At 43.0% G+C, this 22,533-nt stretch overlaps 1 protein-coding gene across 4 annotated transcripts in view; it reads left to right on the top strand.

Moving 5' to 3' along the window:
• The window catches only part of PELI1 (pellino E3 ubiquitin protein ligase 1), a 98,289-nt gene that overhangs the window by 27,224 nt on the left and 48,532 nt on the right, over positions 1 to 22,533 (top strand). The window contains exon 1 of one of the 4 annotated variants that reach the window (XM_029593646.1): positions 10,373 to 10,575. The exons of the other annotated variants lie outside the window; for them this stretch is intronic. The gene's annotated coding sequence lies outside the window, so the exon portion shown is untranslated. Of the gene's footprint in view, positions 1 to 10,372; positions 10,576 to 22,533 lie in introns of those variants that run through there. 4 annotated transcript variants of the gene reach the window in all.

A 22,533-nucleotide genomic window follows, 5' to 3' on the forward strand; every position in this document is an offset into this window, starting at 1 on the left:
CCTTTTTCCAATAGGTTGCCTAAACCAATTTGAGTCCTTGGTGTTAATTACTCAAGGTTGTTGTCCTTCGATCTCGCTCAGAATATATATAATAAGCTTCTATGAAATTCTGCCTTGAATATTCAACCTACAGATTGGAAGGAAAAAAATTATTCAGAAATCCGATTTTTGTAAAAAAAAACCCCTACCCTCCCATCTGAATAATAAAACAGTTTTTAACAGAACCTTAGTGTAAAAGTCCTTGGCACGATCAAGTTTTTACTCTAATATTGTCCAAATCAAGATACTAGACTTGTGAACAATGAATACCTGATGCAAGCCCAGCACAGTTGGAGTTGATTCATTTTACTGTCTTTATGAGTTGTAACTGAGGAATTTACAGATGCAAATTAGACGGACTTCTTAAGTAGCGACAATCTAGTGAAAATGATATGTGAAGTAAGACAGCAATCCACCATCAGGAACCTGAACCCTTCATTCTAAATGTTTTGCTTTTTTGCTAAGTAACCACTGAAAGCTGCTATACAGAATTTAACTAAAAATCTAGAGTTCAAAGTAACATCTGTTTACAGAGCATCTAATGTTTCTGTGCTCTTAAAGATGCTGGTACATTATGGGCAGAATCAGATGAAGACTGGTACAGTCAGTACAAAGCTGAAAGCTTCCAATCCATAATTACAGCAGTGTCTGGCCCTCCCATGGGTGCCCAGGCAGCATTTAGAGTCTGACACAAACGTTATTGTGCCCAGTAAATGAGGCGGAGTTCTGGGTGCTGGATTGGTACTGGAGAAAATTGGAGCCATTGTGGCTCATCTGGAGATCTGTGCGGTCTCGAAAGCCCCATATACTACATCATCTTTTTTGTTAGTCCTCTTTACAGCCTTCTACAGTGGTTTCATTTAAATTTAAGCCATTCTGATCAGCTGTCAAATCTAACATAGAGCCATGGGCTGTTGTAATCCAGTGCAGACAACCTGGGGCCCCAAAATATGCCAACAGTGAAATGGACTCCAATTTCTGAATCGGCTGTAAAATGGAAATACATTTGCCATAATGTAATAAGTAAAATATGAATTTTTGTAGTAGGAAAGCATCTGTTCACTGTGGCAAAAGAGTAGGTTTGATAGTATTGACTTTGCATATGGATTCGGAGAAAAAGATAGCAGAAGGTTTTAGCCTTGTGTGTGTGATTAGAGAGGAAAAGCTAGAACAATGCAGAGGATGAATGTTAACTAACGTAAGTGCGTTCTTTGTTTTACAAATCTTAAGTACAAATTTTTTTTTCCCAGCCTCTTGGCAGTGTTGTACAAGTACTTGATGTTCCCCTGGGCTGATGCCAGGGTTTTATGTACTGCATGTACTGGAAGCACCAGAAGCAGACTTTCTTTAATTTTAGAATCTGAGATTACAACTGCGATTTATTTTGTATTGGATATTGTTTCTGATTGCTGTTATTTTTTTTTTTTCTCTCTCCATTTCGGGTTTCTCTGGGGCTTATATACTAAAGGTGTTCTCCTATTTTGTGCCTATGGGGAAAAATGCTTAATACATAGGCCTCTCTGTGAGCAGTAGACAGTGGCCTTCAAATGCCTGGAATGGCTCAAGGTTTCAAGTTAGATTATGCATGGCCAGGTTAGCCTAGTTACATTTTCAAACAGGTGATCTTAAACCCTAATAGAGGTCCTTTAAATATCTTAAGGCTGACGGATTCCCTGCTGGTTGACGTGTGTAGAACTGTGTTATAGCTTTAGTGGATGAAGAGAAATTGTAACAAAGTTGTTTCCATTTGAGTTTTAGGTTGGTGCATGTTGGACTCCCAGTCTCCTTCTCCAGAGGCATGCATGCTGGATCTGCCCAAGGGTTTTCATTTCCAGACCTACCCTTGCTTCATCCTGCAGGAAACTTGCATGCCATTGGATGGGGAAAGTTTCTGGATTGTGAATTCCCCAAATGCGTGCGGTTTTTTGTGTTTTGTTTTTTTTTAAAGAAAATACAAAATAACTGTGCATTTCTTTAAAGAAGCATATGAACATAGACAGCTTTTTAAGTCCGTTATGTTGAAATACAGCAGGAGTGGCCAACCGGCGTCTCACGAGCTGCATGCGGCTCTTTGAAGGACTCTGTTCGGCCCTTGCAGCAGGCTTGAAACTACCTTTTTAAATCCTTACCTGCTATTTCGCCCCAGTGACAGCAGGAGACTCAAGAATCTTACATTCATCTCCACAGAAATCTCCCCCCTTCTCAGCCACCTGCCCGTAGCAGACGTTAGGACTTACAACTTCTGCCCCACAAGCTGGCTGCTGTAAAGGGATAGAAACACCACAGGCAGATGTGCAAGCTCCCTTGCTGGCCTGACTATTTCCTCCACTGCTGCTGCCATTTTTTTTTTTTTTGCCGTTCCAGTCTCTCTTGTAGGTGGCTGTCTTAGCCACACCTTTTCTGCACTCTTGCAGCTGTCTTGTCCTTGTTTCCAGTGCTCCCGCACACGTGAAGGAGGAACTGCCCATGCCGGGACTCATCAGCCGCGCCACTGCATCTATGTGACCTGGAGTTCCTTAGGTAGGCACAAGCAAATTCAGCCAGGTGTGGAGGAGGGAAGGAGTGAAAAGAGGGAGATGGAGAGAAAATTGGGGAAAGAAAGAAAGCAACACTGGGACCCACACCGGGAGGAGGAAAGAGAGAGAGTCCTGATTGGTGTAAGTGGACACCAGGGCAGTCGAGGCTGACTGAAGGGCTGCCCTAAACTCTCAACCCCCAAGCAATGAAGTGAGTTGAACCTGGGAGGCCATCTTGCCTCTCCACCCACTGTGTGGTCAAAAGAGGGGGATACAAAGGAAGCCATCAGACTTAGCAAACCCTGCGGGCACTACAACTGCCCAAATGCCAGCTGAATTTTTCCTCCTAAATCCCATTCAGTTGATTCTCCCCCCCCCCCCCCCCCCCATGCTCAGCTACAGAAAAAAAAAAAAAGTATTGGGGCTTTTCAGGCCACCTTTTCCCAAACCTAGGTACACCTCCTCTTGCTTCCTGTACCCTCAACAGCCCACCCAGACCCTTCCCTCATGGGGTCCTGACCACCAATGTAAGTGTAAACATTTTATTTTTTTACTTGTTCACTGCAGACTGCTGCCACTTGTGCATTTTGTAGGGAGAGAAGAGTTGTGGATGTGAGTGAGTCAATGAGCGTGTGAGGAAAAAGTGTGCGAGTCTGTGAGAGTATGTATGAGTGTGAAAGAGAATGCGGGTGAGTCTGAGAGCACATGTGTAAGCATAAGAATTATAGTAAGTTGATAGGCTTAAGAAAGTTTAGATATGTCTATCTCTTTGATAGATAGGATTAAAGAAATTAAAATGCTGATTCTACCTCTGCTTTCCTTTCTCTTCTCTCAGCTCCCTATCTTGCTCCTTCATTTATTTTTTCATATTCTAAAAACTCAGCTTCTGAAATTTCTCTGGAAGGAGAGGAGAGTCCATGTGAGTTATAACAGTCTCCTCTGAGTCAACATGTGGAATTGTGAGTGCAAGCGATTACATGAGCATAAGAGTCGGTGTGTATTTGTGAATATGTGAGAGAGAATTTGTGAGAATAAATATACAGTATGTATGTTAATGTATGTATGATAGGGGCAAACAAACTTTCTTCTCTATCTCCACTAATCCAGCCAATCTCAGGGTGACTGGAAATCAAAAGTTCCCAGGTATGGAGAGTTGGGGATTTTTTAATCCTTATTAGTTTTAATTATTTGGTGGTGTTTGATGTGTCTGGTGTTTGAAATATATTTTTTAAAGTATGTAAGCTTTTAATAATTAGAGGTTTATATTGGTCAGCTGATCTGGTATCTGTTGAGCGGTATATAAGAAATGAGAAATAAATATTATGAATGATGTTTTTATATTTCTTGATTTTGTTTGAAATATGAGGAATAGTGATGTTTCTGTATTTCCATTTTGCACTGCCTAATAGTTTGGCCGCTTGTGATATCCACTTCAGATTTTGTCTGCATGTTTTTATTTATATTTTGTGGTCTTTTTGTTTTATTTGGTGAGGGGACTGTCTGTGCTTTGCATATGTGTGGTATTCTGCTAGCACCTGAGAGAAGAGTGTGTGTATGTCTTTGTGCCTGAGAGAGAGAGAGAGAGACTGGTGGGGAATATAGAGAGTGAGGAAGAGTTTGGTCTTTTCTTTCAGACAAGGGGACTGTCCTATCTCCCTTTCTCCCTCCCCCCCACCCACCACACACACACACTGGGCCTCTGAATTCTAGTTTTGAGGTTTTCAATGTTTGAAAAGTTAGCCACCCCTGAAATACAGCTTGTTAAATTATTATTTTGCTAAATTCTGTTTCTAAGTATCAGACCAATGAATGTGCCAAAATTTGTTGGACTGTTAAAATGACCAGCAAATTTCTCAGGTCATTACTTACGATAACAGCAAATTTCATAATGCGTCAGACCAATCTCCTAGGGAGCTATACATAGGTCAACATGTCAGTTTGCAACAGAAAACCATACAAAAGATTTAACCCACTCTTCCATTAAACTTGATTTCTTGGATTTTTTTTCACACTCCATATAGTCTGGCATATGCTTTTACCATGACTATCAAATTGACAGTTGTATGAAAAACCAGGAACTGTTTAGAAGTCTCAAACTGACTTGCTCATGATTCAGTTTACCCCATGTTGTTATCACTCCTACCTCTTAATACTGGAACCTCCTTCAGAGCATCTAGTTGTACTGAGTCATAGGCTTTGTTGCCATTATATAATTCTGCCAGGTGATTGTCACGTTGGAAAGCTGAAGAGTAGGAGAATAGCAAAGTCCATAATATGTAAGCATTAACACGACAGGGTGTACATTAAAGGATTGCAAGGCATGCCTCTGGGTACACTGAGAGACCACAGGCCAATTATTTTCAGCAACAGGTAACGTTGTCTGACTCTTTTGCACAGCCTTTTGCACTTATAAAGTGTGGAACCAGATTACCCTGTTTTATGTTTCGTTTTTTGGTTTTTTTTTTTGTGTAATTGCTCTTAAAATAAAATCAGCTTTTTGGTACTGTACGTTCTGCTTTCTCTTCTGAAATCTGAGTATGTCTGGAGTACATTATGATGTCAACAGGCGTAACTAAAACTGCCTTAGCATTGGTTAGTTCCTCATGGTTGGCTGTATATCATAGGATTTCAATGTGCTGTTGGTGGTGGTGTGTGACAAATTGCAACTCTTGAATTATTCTCAACCATTTTGTAAACGCAGTTTGATCATTTACTCTGGAGCGCAGAAGTAAAAATGCTATCAGGATCTCAGTGTGTAGTTCTGATTGAAGTTACAATTTTTCTGCTGTTAAATTTTCACTTTGTAATAAATTAGTGTTCTTTCCCCTTCTATTTTGCTGTCTTTGATCATCATACCAAATACTTCCAGCTCATGCACTTTAACATTTTTGGCATGATATTTTTTTGCAATGTAAAACATTCTTTTCAGTGTTTAATATAAACAAAGGAGTAACTGAAGCAATTTCTGTTCCTGCTGGCTTTTTTTTTTTTTTAATGTATTTTTCTATCTGGAATCTCTCCCATTTATTTTTTTTCAATGCTATTCAAAGCCCCATCCCATACAACAGCATTCAGTCTCTCCTGCAATGTTCAGCCAGCTAACAGGAAGCAAATCTTTAAGGGCTGTCTGTCCTGCACAGCAATCTGCAAGCCTTCTTAGATGGGACTGAGAAGCAAATTGCTAAGACTTTTTTTTTTTTTTTTTTTTAAATTTGCAATTTCTTGGGCCTATCTTACCAGATTCATCAGGAGGGTGGCCAGTGCTTTCCATGTTTTTAACCAGATAAGGCTGGCTGTTTTGCAATATTGTAAAAAAAAAAAAATCAGGAAAAATGTTGTGGTCATGTTTTTGTTTTCCTGCTGCTTGAACTATTCATATAATCTTGTTTGCACCAGTGGGATGTACTAGCTGACTGATGTCACACAATGTGGGGCAGTGTAAAGGCTGTGTTTACCCCCCCCCCCCCCCCCCCACTTCCCAAATACTGCACAATTTACATAACTTCTTCCGAAAAGCAGATTTTATTGATTGGACAAAGATGGCCGCAGCCCATAGACATTGAATAATCAGCAATTAGCAAACATATCCATAACGTCATCATAACTGTACAAAACTCCATAACAACTCGTAACTAAATTAGTGACCAGTGAGGCCCCCCCTCCCACTTCTATGTGGTAAGTATAAAATTCAGCTGAGGCGGGCGCACACCCCTTGGCCGTATAAGCCGTGGAGCTGTCCTTTGACACCTGGCCGTTAAAGCCATAGCGTCCGGCGACCCGACCGTGGAAGTCGGGAACGTTTGTTCTAATCGCCCCAGCATTTCCTTCTTCTTCCCTCTTGGCCATTGAAGCGTCGAGGGACTGCGCTAGATCTTTTAGGCCGCTTGCCCAGTCTGTGCCTGGCCGAAAAGGGAGGGCCGCCCACGCTGGCTCTCCCTTTTCTACCCGCCCCTGCCTAGCCCTGCCTACCTTGCCTTCCATGCCCCCATTGTGTCCTGCTTCCTTAGCTTTGAGTCGCAGGCTCTTAAATACAATAAAATGTAAATTATATAGACTGAAATTAAAGTATTGGGAAAAAATGTTCAAAAGTATGCAGTTCAGTTTGCTAGTACAATTTTTCTTTTCTTTTGTTCTCCCTTCCTAATGATGCAGAGAACTATTTCCTTGGCAAAAGATGTACTGTACTGTACTATTTCATAGAGTGTGTATGGTAAATGGAAGGAATAATGCATATATTCTTTCATGGCATCCTTGCAGCCAATCTTGCAAAAATTTAGAGAGAGATTTTTGTTACTTATTCTGCCATTAGTAATAAGGAGCCATGTATTTACTTATAAAAATTTATAACCCGCACTCATAAGTATCCCTCGAGGCGGCTCACAATGTGTAATACTGTCAAGAAGTTAATCACAGTGACTTAACATTTCTGAAGTCTAAGCTGCTTAATAAATTCTAACAGGAAAGCCCTCTTAGCCTAACACATGAGCTGTACAAAAAAGATAGGGGCCCTTGCCAGATAATTATGGTATTTTTGTTCTTTAAAGCTTTAAACAGCCTAAAAAAAAAAAAAAAAAAAGATTTAAACGTTTGTTGGTGTTCCAAGCTCCCTTGGCAAAGCAGGTTGCCATGGAAACTCTTGTTGGCAGGTGGGGACCCAGTGATATTAGTACTCTCTCCAATCAGAATGCCGGGCTCCGGTTCCCCAGCCCACCCATTGGATAGCTGTGTACTTCCAGATACTATGCTTTCCACAATAGAGAATTGAACCGTTTGAGTGACTCATCATGCAGGGAGGCCCAGCCTGCGACTCGCACGTGTATCACAGAACAGTAGCTAAATTCCTACCACAGGAAAGTCCTGTAACATGCTAGAATGGAAGCTAAATAGTGGTATTCAACCTTTTGAAAATGTTCCTCTAGATAAGCCACCCTCAACCTGTTTTAAAAGCAAACCAAATCTATGAGCCATTCAAGTGTTGGCTGCATTTTAACTTTTTTTTTTTTTTTTTAAGTATGTTGTTACTTTTATGTTTCTATGGTTACTTTAAACATTTATTTTAAATCATTTATTAATCACTTTCCAGGCAAATCTTCCAAAGCGATTTACAACATAAATTTAAAATAATGTCATGACAATCACAAATAATAAAACAAAATTAAAACATCATCATAAAACATTTTAGCATATACCTTCTAAAACTCATATTGATCTAACTATCCTAAACTGTATGACATCCGAATGTCTAGAGGAATCAACTATCCTAAACTGTATGATCTCTAATAATTCAGGGTAGGTGCCAGCTGCCAGTCTACATCTTATCATAGCCCCATGAACAAACTCAATCATTAAAGGCTGTCTTGAGCCAGGTTTTAGGGCTTTTACGAAAATTTAAACCATCCTTCTCTTTCTTTAAACTCAATGGGAGTGAGTTCCATAATGTTGGTATCCCTGCTACAAACGACCGATGGTGTGCTTCGTGGAAGAGCCAGAGCAAGATCCCCTGAGGGAACTGTATGGCAGGGTGTAGCTCACCGTTTTCCAACCCTCACCTGAAGGCAGGCAGGTAGGTTTTCAGAATTGCCACAATAAATATGCATGATATAGATTTGCACACTGTTGGTCTCCAATGCATGCAGATCTCGCTCATGCATATTCATTATGGATATCCTGAAACTCCAATTAGTTTGGTGTGCTCTAGCACACAGGTGAACTATCTTTTTCCTGTTTCCCATTGCTAACGTGTCTTACACTGGCCAAATGGCCTGTTTGCCCAGGTCGATGTTGGTTTTGTTGCCAAATAATTTTTGAATATTGTGACTGTACATCTGTGATGCAGATAGCTAGTTAGTAAAGCCTGTGGACTGCCACAGTGTGTCTCCTTTTTTAATGTGCTAGCAAAAGGTCCTAAATGAACACTTCACAATCCTTACAAAATGTGCATTGTGTGCACTTGTAGCACTTGCACGTTCATTTCAGGAGCTCGCTTTCATGTGTTTTGTTTTTTCCTCCTATTACAAACAGAATTTATTTCATATTGACCACTCCTAAATGACTAAACCGAAGATAAACACTGCACTGTTTATACCAGGCAGTCCAAGGTAAATGTGTATTTTTATAAAGTTTGTGCAAAGCTTTGTGAGGACTGTTTGTACTTCCATCCCATCTGTAATCATTTTGTGTTCTCTTATTCTTTTATTTCCCTCATTTGTATCCCTTGTTTCCAATGAGGAGCAAACCAATATGTCTGATATGAATACAACCAGCAGCTGGGGAGAGGGATTTTCATCCTGGTTTAAAATTACATTTTTTTTTTTTATCCTTAAGCACTCTTTCCTTGGGTTGAACTGCCCAGGCCTAGGCTTTTGAAGTTGTTCTTCTAGTTTCTGAAAAGTTTGTATATTTTTGGTAATTTGAATAATTCTTATTAGTGACATGCAAGGTTTTGTGTGGGTTTTTTTGTGTTTTTGTAGTGTTAAATCTCTGGATTTAAATACAGACTGAGAAAAAAGTTGAGTCTTTGTGTTTCTAATGTGAACTTTATTTACACTGCTGTTTGAAGTTAGTTTGTATGTTTGTGAAAAGAGTGTTTCCAATTTTCCAGAGCTCAAGATGTCTGGTTTATTTTAAGAAGGGCTTGAAATGATGCCTTAAAGCTGTAGTACTCGCTGGATTCTAGGACACGTCAATTTGCCTGCATCTTGCTTACTCTTGGTATTCTTTTGTCTCCTTTTTCTTTCTTGCTGTAAATATTTATTTTATTTTGTATCCTTTCTCACACATTTGGAATAAGGCGTGCATGTTTTATTATGGCAGTGCCTCTCAGTTTAAAAAAATGTTTTCCTTATACAGTACTACTCACCAGCTCTTTGTGCTGCATGTTTAACCTGTACGTGGGACCTGAGGATCAACACAGCAGCAGTCCAATTTTATGTAGATTTCTAACAGTGAGAATTTCTGAAGCAGAGCTTTAAAAAATGTGGCCTGTCCGTATATCCTCAGAAATATAGAAATCAGAAAAAAACAGGCCTCCTAATCCCTTCCTTGCCAATCCCCCACCCAGCCAGTTTGCCTGGATATTACTAGGAGCCTTTGCTGGCCCAAAAGGCTAAAAGGATGACATCTCAAACAGTCCCACAGCGCTGCTCTTTATGGCTGGCAGGGGCCACTGCAGTAACGGCAGCCACTAGCCCCAGTCAACTAAAACAGTGTGTATATAAAGGAACCGTCGTTTTCAGCTTTTTTTTGTCCTTTTTTTTTCTGTATTACTTCCATTTTTGTTATAATAAAATGTGATAAATTACCCGGATAAATTAAAAACTGCAAATGAAGATCCCCGTGTATATAGCATCCATTTTTTCTGAACTCTGGCGGCTCTGGAATTCTTGGCTTGTTGCCTCTCTCACAACTTCTATTCTGTAACCAGAGAAGGGCACTTCAGCAGCACCGCTGTTCTAGCAGACTAATGCCGGATCGAATGTTGCAGCAGTGGGGGAAACCGAAATCTAATGACGAAGCAAAAAGCCCGGGGGCAATAAGGGGATCCAAAGGGAATTCGAATCTTAAGAGGACAACCCGGGTGGACGAGTTTTATTTCTCGTATTGAACAAATACTTTTAGCCTACTATGGCATAGCGATTGAAACTGGGCGAGTAACGAACTGCTCAGGGTAGAAGCAAAAGGAGGAGGTCTTGGCGATGCCTGGGTAGGAGCTTTGTGCTTGTATGGTCCTGTACGCTCCTGCTTCCTTTTCTTCCTTTTGGGGCTGGTGCGAAAACGTGGGGAAGCTGAGTCAGGCGTGAACCAATGGTTGTGCGCGTCACGCCGTGTTTACCTCGTTTGCATTAGACCTTCCTGCCCCCCCTTGAGTCAGCAGGCACTATGAAGCCTTTAAGTAAAAGGAAGCAGCAGGCACGCGTTCAGACTCCTGTCTGGATTGCTGGATTTCAAAAGGTATTGCTTATTTGTCGGGATTGGATTTCCCAAGGGAAAGGTCGGTGGTTCTCCTCTGCTGGAGTAAGAGGTGAGTGCTCGTTTTTTGGTTTGGGGCTTTTTTTTTTTTTGCCTGTAAATGAAATTTCTTTTGTCTCCACAGGCATTGCATTTTGCCTAACTGTAGAATTATTTCTCTGTTTTGGGTTTTTTTTTCCCCCCGTTGGTAGACAAGAATGAGGAGGAATCTAGATATCTTTGCTGATATATTTTAGGTGTTTTGAATGAAGTTTTTTCATGTGGAGATTTTTTTAAATGTAGCAAGTGATGGTGAGTTCTTTCTTCCTAAATATCCATATTCTAAGGATGGAAATAAGGACGGTTCATATGATAGTTACAGAGCTTTTCTGTTTTGCACTATTTTGTACTTGTGTTGGGGAAGGTCAAGTTGTCTAGAATGCCCCTCTGTAATAAAGGTAGTACTGGCAGCTAATAAATATGAATGCCAATAAGTGTCATTTATACCCAAATAGTGTCCAGATACAGGCAGGCATCTTCCCTCTGCTTCTGTTTGATGTCCTGGTTATTTTCTGGAGTATGCACTCTTCGTGACTCCCTGACCCCATCAGCACGCCTACTTTGTGTTCCACCCCAGGCTCTGGAATGCTCTCTCAATGGAGGCCAGATGCACAGCTAATATACGGACGTTACGCTGCACGGTCCAAACCTAGCTTTTTATCTAAACCTACTCTCCCAACTCTTATTATCTACAGCAGGGGTCTGCAGAATGTTTAAACAAAGGGCTGCATGCGACATTTCAAGTCCGTGAGAGGGCCGGGTGGGGAGGTTTGGAGGGTTGTCCATTGTAGTCTGGCACTTTTAGTGATTTTGAAATGCTGAGGGGGGAGATAGGCAGCAGGGTTTCTGCAGAGCTATGGCAGAGAGAATGTCAGTAAAAAATATTCCTAGAAAGTTGCCAACCCAGCCACACCACTGGAAACTCTTACCATCTGCCTCTCCCTTTCTTCACAATTTGCATTTGTTCTCTGGAAGAGTTGGTGGTGGGGAGGGGGACTGGCAAGAAGATGTGTTTGTGGTACATTCTGCCACGCACACACATCTCTCCATACGCTCTTGTCATCTTCCCACCCCTTTCTCAACCCTCTCCTCCTCCTCCACCTGCACTCCCCTCCTCTCATTAATTTCCATCTTCACATTCCCTGCCCTACCTCTCATTCCCTCTCCACTCATATAACATAGTAATGACAGCAGAAAAGGACCAAATGGTCCATCCAGTCTGCTCAGCAAGCTTCTTCTGGCAGTAACTGCCACTCCGTGCAGGTTACCTCCATGTTTCTGTTAAGGGTAGTAACTGCCGTTCCATGCACTTATCCTCAAGCCTTAAAAAAAGAATTACTGCTAGCACCATTTTTACTGGGTGATGAGCCTTCTTGAAAATTCAGACATTGCTGGTTAATGTGCTTTGCTTATGGATTTGGTCATAGAAGCCTCTGCTTTTCCCCTTACATCTGCTTATCAGTACCCCAGACCATAAACGTCAGGGCCTGTGATGGTTGTCATCTGAATCCAATTCCCTCCCCCCCCCCCCCCCCCCCCCCCACCATCAATGCCGAGAGTGATGTTGCAGTTGCGTCAAAAGCATCAAGGTTTATAGGTTGAGTAGTAATCCCCATGCATTCTATTAAGAGTAGTAACTACCACTCCATGCAGGTTATCCCCATGCTTATCGATATCCTAGACCATAAAAGTCAGGGCCCTCATAGTCTGAATCCAATTCCCCTCCCCCCCACCCCGCCAACAAAGTAGAGAGCAATGTTGCAGTTGCATTAAAAGCATCAAGACTTATTGGTTAAGGGTAGCAATCTCCATGCCTTCTGCTAAAGGTAGTAACTGCTGCACCAGCAAGTTACCTTCAGTCATGCATTTCTTAGGGGTGTGCATTCGTTTTCGCCGTATTGGCGATCCGCAACGTATATTGCACTAATTCGTAGTATTCGTGGGGATGCGAAACGTATCGCGATTCCCCACAAATACACGAATCTTCGCCGAATTATACGGCCACCTAAATAAAAATTTAAACAAAACCCCCACCCTCCTGAACCCCCCCAAGACTTACCAAAACTTCCTGGTGGTCCGGGGGGTCTGGGAGCCATCCCCTGCACTCACACCCTCTGTGCCAGTTTCATCATGGCGCTGATAGCCTTTGTTACAGGGGCTACTGGTGCCATTGGTCAGCCCCTGTCACATGGTCATCGGCGCCATCTTGTGCTCCTACCATGTGACAGGGGCTGACCAATGGCACCGGTAGCCCCTGTGACATAGTATAGGCAAAGACTATCGGCGCCATTTTGAGTACTGGCATCGGAATGCAGGAGGTCGCTCCGGCACCCCCGTTGGACCCCCAGGGACTTTTGGCCAGCTTGGGAGGGCCTCCTGACCCCCACAAGACTTGCCAAAAGTCCAGCGGGGGTCCGGGAGCGACCTCCTGCACACCGGCCGTCCGATGCCAGAACTCAAAATGGCGCCGATCGCCTTTGCCCTCACTATGTCACAAATACCGACGGTTGGCCCCTGTGACATAGAGAGGGCAAAGCCAATCGGTGCCATTTTGAGTACTGGCATCGGACAGCCAGCGTGCAGGAGGTCGCTCCCGGACCCCTGCTGGACTTTTGGCAAGTCTTGTGGGGGTCAGGAGGCCCCCCGCCAGCTGGCCAAAAAGTCCCTGGGGGTCCAACGGGGGTCCTGGAGCGACCTCCTGCACTCCAGCTACCGGTGCCATTGGTCAGCCCCTGTCACATGGTAGGAGCACAAGATGGCAACGATGACCATGTGACAGGGGCTGACCAATGGCACCAGTAGCCCCTGTGACAAAGGCTATCGGCGCCATGATGAAACCGGCACCGAGGGTGTGAGAGTACACGGGATGGCTCCCGGACTCCCCGCTGGACCACCAGGGAGTTTTGGTAAGTCTTGGGGGGGGGGGGGGTCCAGGAGGGTGGGGGGTTGTAGTTAATTTTAATTTTAGCTGGGACACGAATAGAAATCGCCGTATTAACGCATCGGGGCGCCATATGGCCGAATGCAACATATCTGCTCCCTCTGCACATCCCTAGCATTTCTGCCCTCTAGCCTTTAGGCTTCCACAGTGTTCATCACATGCTCCTTTGAATTCTTTCACTGTTTTTACATTCACCTCCTCCTCCGGAAGGGCATTCCAGGTATCCACCACCCTCTCTGTGAAGAAATGTTTCCTGACATTGATTGTGAGTTGTCCCCCCCTGTAGTTTCATTTCATGACCCCCTAGTTCAACAGATTTCTTTCCAACAGAAAAGGTTAGACATTCGTGCATCATTAAAACTTTTCAAGTATCTGAAGATCTGTATCATGTTTCTCCTGCACCTCCTTTTCTTCCAGGCTATACATATTTATAAACTTCAGCCTCTCCTTATAAGTCTTCCGATACTGACTCCACACCATTTTGGTCACCCTTTTCTAGACCACCTCATCCTGTCTCCATCCTTTTCAAGATAAGGGCTCCAGAACTGTACACAGTACTCAAGGTGAGGCCTCACCAAGGACCTATACAAGGGCATTATCACCTCCTTCACCTATGCAGCCCAGTATTCTTCTGGCCTTGTCTCATTGGTTCGCCATTTTCAGATCACCAGACACTGTTAACCCAAGATCCCTCTCTTGGTCCATGCACATCAGTCTTTCACACCCCCCCCCCCCCCCCCCCAATCACATACAGCTCTTTTGGATTACCGCACCTCAGATACCTGACTCTGCGCTTCTTGGCACTGAACCTCCTTCCCTGTCTCTCACCCCTTCTCCACTACTCATACTTCTTTCCCTCTCTCACCCCCTCCTCACTCCTCATGCTTCTTTTTTGCACTCTTTCTAAAATATCCAGTTCTATTACTCTTCTGAAGAGAACATCAGCACTAACTTAAGTCTCATTGCTTGCTTCCCTTTTACTGATTCTAAATTATGCTTCTTGGCTGCCATTTCATTTGTTGCGTTAGAAAATATTTAAGATGAAAGGCATTTGTTAACATAAATGATTTTGTGGTGAGGTTTTATATCTTTCTCTGGTTCTACCTTTGCTGCTAGGATTTTTCTGAATTATTGTGGGGGTGGTGCCTCTGGTCTTGTATTTCATAATAGTTATATTTTTCTTTATCGTAAACTATGAAAGGTGCCATCCACTTCGCATTGGGATAAGAAACTTTTACTGGTTTCCAAGGGTTGTGCAAAATCTTTCTCACACACAGATGTTCACTGTTGTTGCTTTATTATCCTATTTCTGATAGGTTTGTGACTTAGTGGTCCTATGTTATAAAATTAAAAAATAAAATAAAATCATGGGAAAAGCAGATTGCTAGTTATGATTGCCTCAGGAAGATTACAGAGGCACCAGCCTTCTTCAGTAGAGAAGTGTCAGTGCAAGCCTCTTCCCTGTTGGCTAGTATAAGAGCCTGTGATGGTCACTCAAGTAGAGCATCTTTGTGGATCATAATTCTGCAAATGTTTCATTCCTTTGTAACAAATTCTGTCACCACAAACTGAAAGTGTAGGTTTTTTGAGGTGAGGTTAGCCCTTGTTCCCTGGTCTAATGTTAGCAGATGAGACTAAACAGTTGGTATGACTAAGAAGCTGAAAATGCAATACTTGTTAAGCTGCTGTTTTTTCAGGGTTTTCACCTAATTCCAAGATGTAGCATGCAGGCCTAACATCTCACAAATATGAGCTTCTAGATTATTGTACCATTGCCACAGGATAAGAAGAGAAGTTGGCATAGTCTGGTTAAGGTGCAAATTTTTTAATTATTATTTATTTATTTTTTAAGAGATGCCATGAGTGTATTGGTTTTGGCATAACAGGCAGGCTCTTGGGAGCTATCTATTAACTAGAGGCATACTTTGCCATTTTAATGAGCGATGGAGGACTGTTCCTTTACACATGCAGTAAATGCATCCAAATGTGTTTTGAGATACAGGAAAGGCATTCTGAATCTGTCTTTTAAGTCGAACACTCCTGCTCCATTTGACTGTAAAGCATAGCTGAGGAAAGAAATGGAAACATCAGATAGATATCCTAAACTAGAGAAGCAGTTTCTTACTCTTTGTCCTGCCAGACCATTCATCACCAGCAGGGTTTGTCCTTCCTTCTAGCAAATGAAGGGAGAGTGCTGGATTCCTTTTCTGATATCAGAGTCCTATATAGACCAGTGCAGCAGGACCATACTCTGTAGTCTGTGCCTCTGGCAGATGGAAGTGGCAGCGCAGCAGAGGAGTGGCTCAGGGGCAACAACCTCTGCAAAGATTGATTTTTTTTTTTTTTTTCCCCCACGGGAGAGCCTGGGCCGGATTGGGGAGCATTAGGGTGACAACTCTCCTGGATTCCCCGAGGCAAGGAGATTTATGAGTTAGGGGGAAAAAAAAAGAGTTGCCATGGCAGCGAGATGCCAAATGATGCCTTCACCAGGAGACCCGGCCCAAACATGCAACATCTTCTGCCCAAAAAGCAGGTATGGAGAAGGACAGAAAGTGCAGTAAGTGTGGGGTGTGCCGCGTCCCCAGTATGGCGGGCTCGTCTTCTAAAAATTGAAATAGCATAGAGAAGGGTATAGGGAAGGATGTAGGTGGGTCCAGCTCCATGGAGAGGCACGATATTCTCTCTGCCATATTCCCAGCAGTGCTCGAGTGGGGAGAAACAGCAGAGAGTCGCTCAATAGCATCAGAAGCAGCAGGAGTGCAGCCAGCTCGGGAGGTAGCAGAAGGAGAGAAGGAATTCTCCTCCGAATTCATACTAGCAATGCATAAATTCTGCTTCCAGATGAAGGGTAGAACAGTTCCCAAGGAGAGCACCAGTAAGGGAGGTCCTGGGACTGCCAATAGAAAAAAGGCCCAGAAGGCCTGGACCTTGGACAGGGTTTCAAGGAAAAAATGTCCTCAGGGGAGGAGAAGGGTTCATTACAGGAGGACTCGTCAGAGCTGAATGAGGGTGACCCCAAAGGCCTGCGGGATGGCTCAGCCCTGAGGCTGTTCAGAGCAGAAGAATTCTGAGCCTTAGTAGTAAAAGTCACTCAGGTACTAAACCTAAATGAGGAGCAGCCTATTCCATCTGGCATTAGAAAACTGGCTAGGACTTTCCCAATAAACTTGGCCATACAGTATGTGATGACAGAGGAATGGGAGGTTCCAGATTCAAGACTGAGGAGTAGGAAGACCATGCAGAGACTGTTTGTAGTAGATCAGCAGGATGAGGATAGGATGCTGCAGTTGTTGAAAGGTGAACACAGCAATCTCATCAGTGGCCAAAAAGACAATACTTGTGGAAAAGGGGGGGGGGTGGCTTTAAAAGACCCCCCCAAGACAGGAAGGTAGAGATCCTCATAAAGAAGTCCTTTGAGTTTCTTCACTAGGCTTGCAGGGAGCAGTATGTGGGGGATACGTGGCCAGCGCTCTTATGATATGGTTGCAGTAAGGGGGACCTGAGTCTAGTGCAACAGGGTCTTAGGGAAGTAACCCAGACCCGGCTCTTTCGGAATCAGCAGCAGCCTTCCTGGTAAACATACTGTGTGATCTGATCAGAATCGCAGCAAAGGGAGCAGTAATGGACGTTATGGCAAGGCAGATGCTCTGGTTAAAGAACTGGGCAGCAGATTCAGCATCAAAGGCCAAGTTAAGTAATCTCCCATTTAAGGGAAACCTGTGATTTGGGGAAGAACTAGAGAAGCTTGTCAAGGACCTAGGCGGTGAGAAGCTACACAGATGGCCAGAAGTAAGGCGGAGGGCATTTTCCTGCTGGGGACAGATGAGGTCGTGGCCTAGGGATGGAAGGCAATATAGGCCAGGCAGGAACCGGAATCAAAGATCTTCCAGATTACCTGGAAGAGGGCAGCCATTTCGTGGGAGTCGGCCCATCCTTAGAGAAGAGAATAGGCCCCCTCCCCCCAGCCGATAGAGGTGTGCAGTAGAGATGTGAATAGGAACTGAAATCTGAACCGATTCTGGTTCCGATTCACATCTCTAGTGTGCAGTGACTGTTTGACGGGCCCCTCCTCAGTACCTCCAGTAGGAGACAGATTACAGGATTACTACAAGGACAGGGCCAGCATTACAGGAGACCGGTAGGTCCTCATTATCATTTAGGGAGGCTATGCCCTGGATTTGAAACTTCCATAAAAGAATTATTTTGGCCATCTCCCTCCAAGACAGGGAAGGAAAAGGTGGTGCAGGCACCTTTAGATTAATACAGTTACAAGTGATCGGTCTGGTCCCCCAAGAGGAGAAAGGAAGAGGTGCCTATTTAATCTATTTTATAGTCCCAAATTAGGAAGGCATTTTACGCCCAGTCTTTGACCTGAAAGGGATAAAAAAGGCCTCTCCGAGGCCTTCCTACACATTCGCATGAGGGAGAATTTTCAGTCCTGCTTCCGTTTCAAGATAGCAGGTCATCACTGTCTGTTCAAGGGTCTGCCATTCAGGCTAGCAACAGCTCCAAGGACATTTGCGAAGGTAATAGTGGTAGTTGCAGCACACCTCTGCAAGGAGGAGATCAGGGTGCACCCATATCTGGACGATTGGCTGATAAGGGCCAGACTGCTACAGGAAGGTTACAAGGTTACACAGAGGGTAGCTCAAATACTAGAAAATTTAGGCTGGGTAGAAAACAGAACCGAAAGCCAGATGCAGCCTTTGCAGACTTTAGTATACCTTGGGGCAAGGTTTGATACCAAGGCAGGGAGAGTTTATCTGATGGAAGAAAGGAGAGACAAGTTACAACAGCAGATAAGGAATTGAGGCTCATTCTGTCTCCACGAGCATGTTTGTATCTTCAGGTACTGGGGTCAATAGCGGCCTCAACAGAGACCGGTACCATGGGCAAAGGTCTACATAAGGCCACTACAGCAGGCCCTTCTATCCAAGTGGACTCCACAGAGTATGGATTTTGACAGGAGAATAGCCATGACAGAGCAAGCCAGGAGAAATTTGGTCTGGTGGCCAGCATAGATCCCCTGCAATGGATAACTGTGATGACCGAAGCAAGCCTGCTAGGTTGGGACACCCATTGCCTAGGTCAGGTAGCACAGGGGACCTGGTCAAGACAGGAAACGTGCAATAAACCTTGTAGAAATCAGAGCAATCACACAAGCACTAAACAAGTTCTTGCTGAGGCTGGTGGGGAGACCAGTAAGGATATTATCAGACAATGCCACAGTAGTGGCATATATAAACAGGCAAGGAGGGACAAGGAGCCTACATCTAGCACAGGAAACATCCAAGATTGAGGTTAGCAGAAAGACATTTGCAGGACATTTCAGCAGCCCACATAGCAGGCAGCTTCAATGCCCAGGCCAATTTTCTCAGTTGTTAGACCCTATATCCGGCAGAAGGGGAGCTGGTGGAGGAGGCTTCTGAGCAGATAGTACAATGCTGGGGGACCATCAGGTCCTACTCGAAGAGAGCACAGGCGGCTTCCTGGGCAGACTGCAGGTCAGTAGCTCCGAAAGAAATATGCAGAGCAGCAATATAGGCTTCAATGCATGCATTTTCAAAGCATTAAAGACAACCTATTTGAAAGGAAAGAAACTGAGTTTGCAGCAGGAGTCCTGGATGCAGCTCTGGGTGTCTCCCACCCGGGTTAAGGATAGCTTAGATAGATCTCATTGGTGATGACTGGTCTGGCAGGATGTAGAGGAAGGTCCAATTAGAGCTTACCTGCTAATTTTCTTTCCTCAAGTCCTGACAGACCAGTCCAGTTCCCACCCAGACAATATGAAAAGGGAAGTGGAGGACAGGGGATCCAGAAAAGAAGCGGCAGGGATCTGCCAGTATAGACGAAACTGAGTGTCAGGTCTCCAAAGGAGGGTCAAAGGGGGGGCACAGGCCAAGCAAATAGTTTAATTTTCATTCTCTCTCTTTTTTTTTTTCCCCTTTGAAATAGGAGCGGGGTAACATGCAACAGGGAAGGCGCAGTCCTACAAAAAAAGGAAAAAGTAGGAAAGAATAAGGGGAAATTAATAGTTCCTGGGGAAGGAAAGAAGTTTTTTGTTTTGCTCAAGAAAAAAGAGGGAGCGGAGTTAAGTGGGGAGGGCAAGAGAGCATTGCCCCACCCATGATTTAATTTATTGAGATATAAAAAAAAAAAAAGAGCCAATGGGCAGGGAAGGCTTTGGCAAAAGTCGGCGTATGGTCCTGCTGCACCAGCCTATACAGGGTTGGGACATCGGAAAAGGAATCTGGCATTCTGCCTCCGTCTGCTGGAAGGATGGACAAATCCCGCTGCTCTGACAGGACTTGAGGAAACAAAAAATTAGTAGATAAGTTCAAATTGAAGCTGTGTTAGAATGGATCTCTCTGAGTGAGTTAAGATGGTAAATGCAATGATGACAGAGTAGAAGATATTTAAACATATCGGGATTATGACACTATGTGCAGGTTCTTCTGTTTGTGCAGCTGTATGGAGAAGCCCATTAAGAACCACAACATTACATCTAGATGACTAGTTTTTTTGCCCCTTACTAGCCAACATTGGGGTGCAATCTGGAGTGTGTGTAAGAACAGCTTTTTAAGATAATCATTTATATGCTTCTTGACTTGATAATTATGTAAATTTGTAATATTTATATGCAAATCACTCATCAAATTGGGTGTAATGAAAAAAAAATGACCCATTTTGTATCCTTTGTGTTCTGGACGTTGAGGACTATTGAGGGAAAATTATGACCTTAGTAACTGCAGATGGTAGACCTGGTTGAACATTAAACCTGTTTTACAGGTTGTGAGAGAGAGCTGTGCCTTTGGAGCTGAGTGCTGCAGTGCACAAACAAGCTGTTATTCCTTGCTTTTTCTTGGCATATTGGCTTTGAGAAATCTGACATTCAGTTGTTAGTTTTCTAGCACCAGGATGAGTGCATTGGCTTCAGGAGAGATGCATTATGCCCAAAAAAAACCCCTCTAATAAGAGAGGCTTTTCTCAGATTTGCTTTTCTTCTGTTGTATCACGATTTGCTCGCAGTAGGACCCACGAAAAGAATGTTGTCATCTCTGCAGCCCACGTCATGTCGCCTTGTGGGAATTATTCCTTTGCCTTGCCTCTGACTGCTCAGGGATCCCCTAGTCATGTCTGTTTAGTTAACAGGAATGAGATCTCTATCACAAGTAAAGAGCTATAGCATACTCATTTATTCATGAACCATAATATGTTCTTAAAGTGGCACTGTATGACCTTCATAAGATGACACTGGGACTGCACAAATCAGTATTATGACTTATGTCCTTCTTGGTATACATAAAGTTCTAATCATTGGTCTTCAGCATTAATCATCAAAAATCATGTGGTATGAACTTCTTTTTTTTTTTTCAAGAATTTTTTTTATATTGCAATTAAAATCTCATTTGAAAGCCACAGAAATAACTTGCTTTTTTAATGATCTAGAAACGTTCACATCTAAAGTCCATGTTTATCTTTCAGCATATATCTTTTGATACTTATGTCAGAGTTTGCGCTGCCTGGGATTCCACGATCTGCTGATGATGTTTATCATTCAAGCTTGACTTTAAATGTTGAAAAGGAAACCAGACACTGCAGGGTTGCAAAAAACATATTCTTCTCAGGGGTGACAGGTTAATAGAATATTCCTCATTCGCAGGATCTCCAGGCCGGAGAAACGTTCCACATAGACCTAATGATGAGAGTCATCGACATTGCTTGAAAAAGAAATCAGATAACAGCATTACACATTAGACTTTCTAAGCTTCTAACAGTCAGAAATTAAAGTTAAGAACTCACTAGATATATTGTGCTGCACCGAGCTCAGCATTGCATTTGGCTTCAGTGCTGTGCGGCTGCAGAGTGGGAGCCTATCTAGTTACTAGTAAGAAGTAGGGCTTCCAACTCATCACAGTCTTGTTTCATTGTTAAGAATTAAATTTTCCATGAGAAGGATGCTGGGGGGGATTAATATATTTCCCTGATCCATTTTATCAACTGACAAGGAAAGTCAAATGCTGAATTAACTGGGCTGTAACAAAATGTGGAGAAGACAATCATGAAATCTCTCCTTCCTCTGTTTCCCTCACAGGCCATGTCACCAGTTGAGGGCTTAGTCAATGGCAGTAATAGGTGCCATGGCCTGAGGCTTTTTTTTTAATTATCTATTTATACCTTTTACAAGCTTAAACATCAAGCAAACATTACTTGAGTAGAAATACAGGTAATACAAAGAGAAAGGAAAAGTTTCTCCAATCAAACAAATTGCAGGAAATTTACATTTTTATCATACCTGTCTAACAAGCCCTCAATTAAGATCCAAGATTACACAACTTCAGGTATATAATATATATATATTTAACCAGGTAATTTAGCTATAGGACAGTTACATTATTCTTGGGAGAACTAATTCCCACCATAAGAGCGCACTTGTGCAGTGCCTGGTGAGGAGCTAAGCAATGGTCTGTCTACCCTTATTTACTAAAATTGTGTTAACTGCGAAGGTTGAGTGACTATGTACGTATTACCTCTATATGCTTTACTAAACATCTACATGGGAATTTCAGTATAAAAAACATCCCTAGTTGTACTGCTTGAGGTTTTAACAATAAGGATTGTCTTCTATGCTTTTGGGATTGTTGAGATAAATTTGGAAACATCTGAAATTTACAGCCCAAAAATTCCTCTGTTCTATTTAGGAAATATTTTCTGAATACCCAGTCCTTATCAGACTTTTAACACAAAAGTCACCAGTAATGTTGATGGTTTCGCCAGGTTGGTCTCAGTCTCTTCCAGTATCTCGGAAACACTTAAACTTGGTACTTGAGCCGGTTGTAGTTCCTGCATGAAGATATTCTCATTATTTTCTTGCCTGGACAGTTTCTTCAATGGAGGAAGGTAATCTTAGAAATGATAGGTAATGTGGCTTCAGGCAACTTTAATACCTCCATCAAAGCTGCATTGGTGTTAGGGTCGGAGGTTTAGGGAAATGAATACAGTGAATATTCTTACTCCTTGAAATATTTT

Source organism: Rhinatrema bivittatum, chromosome 3, assembly GCF_901001135.1.
Source record: "Rhinatrema bivittatum chromosome 3, aRhiBiv1.1, whole genome shotgun sequence".
Taxonomy (NCBI): domain Eukaryota; kingdom Metazoa; phylum Chordata; class Amphibia; order Gymnophiona; family Rhinatrematidae; genus Rhinatrema; species Rhinatrema bivittatum.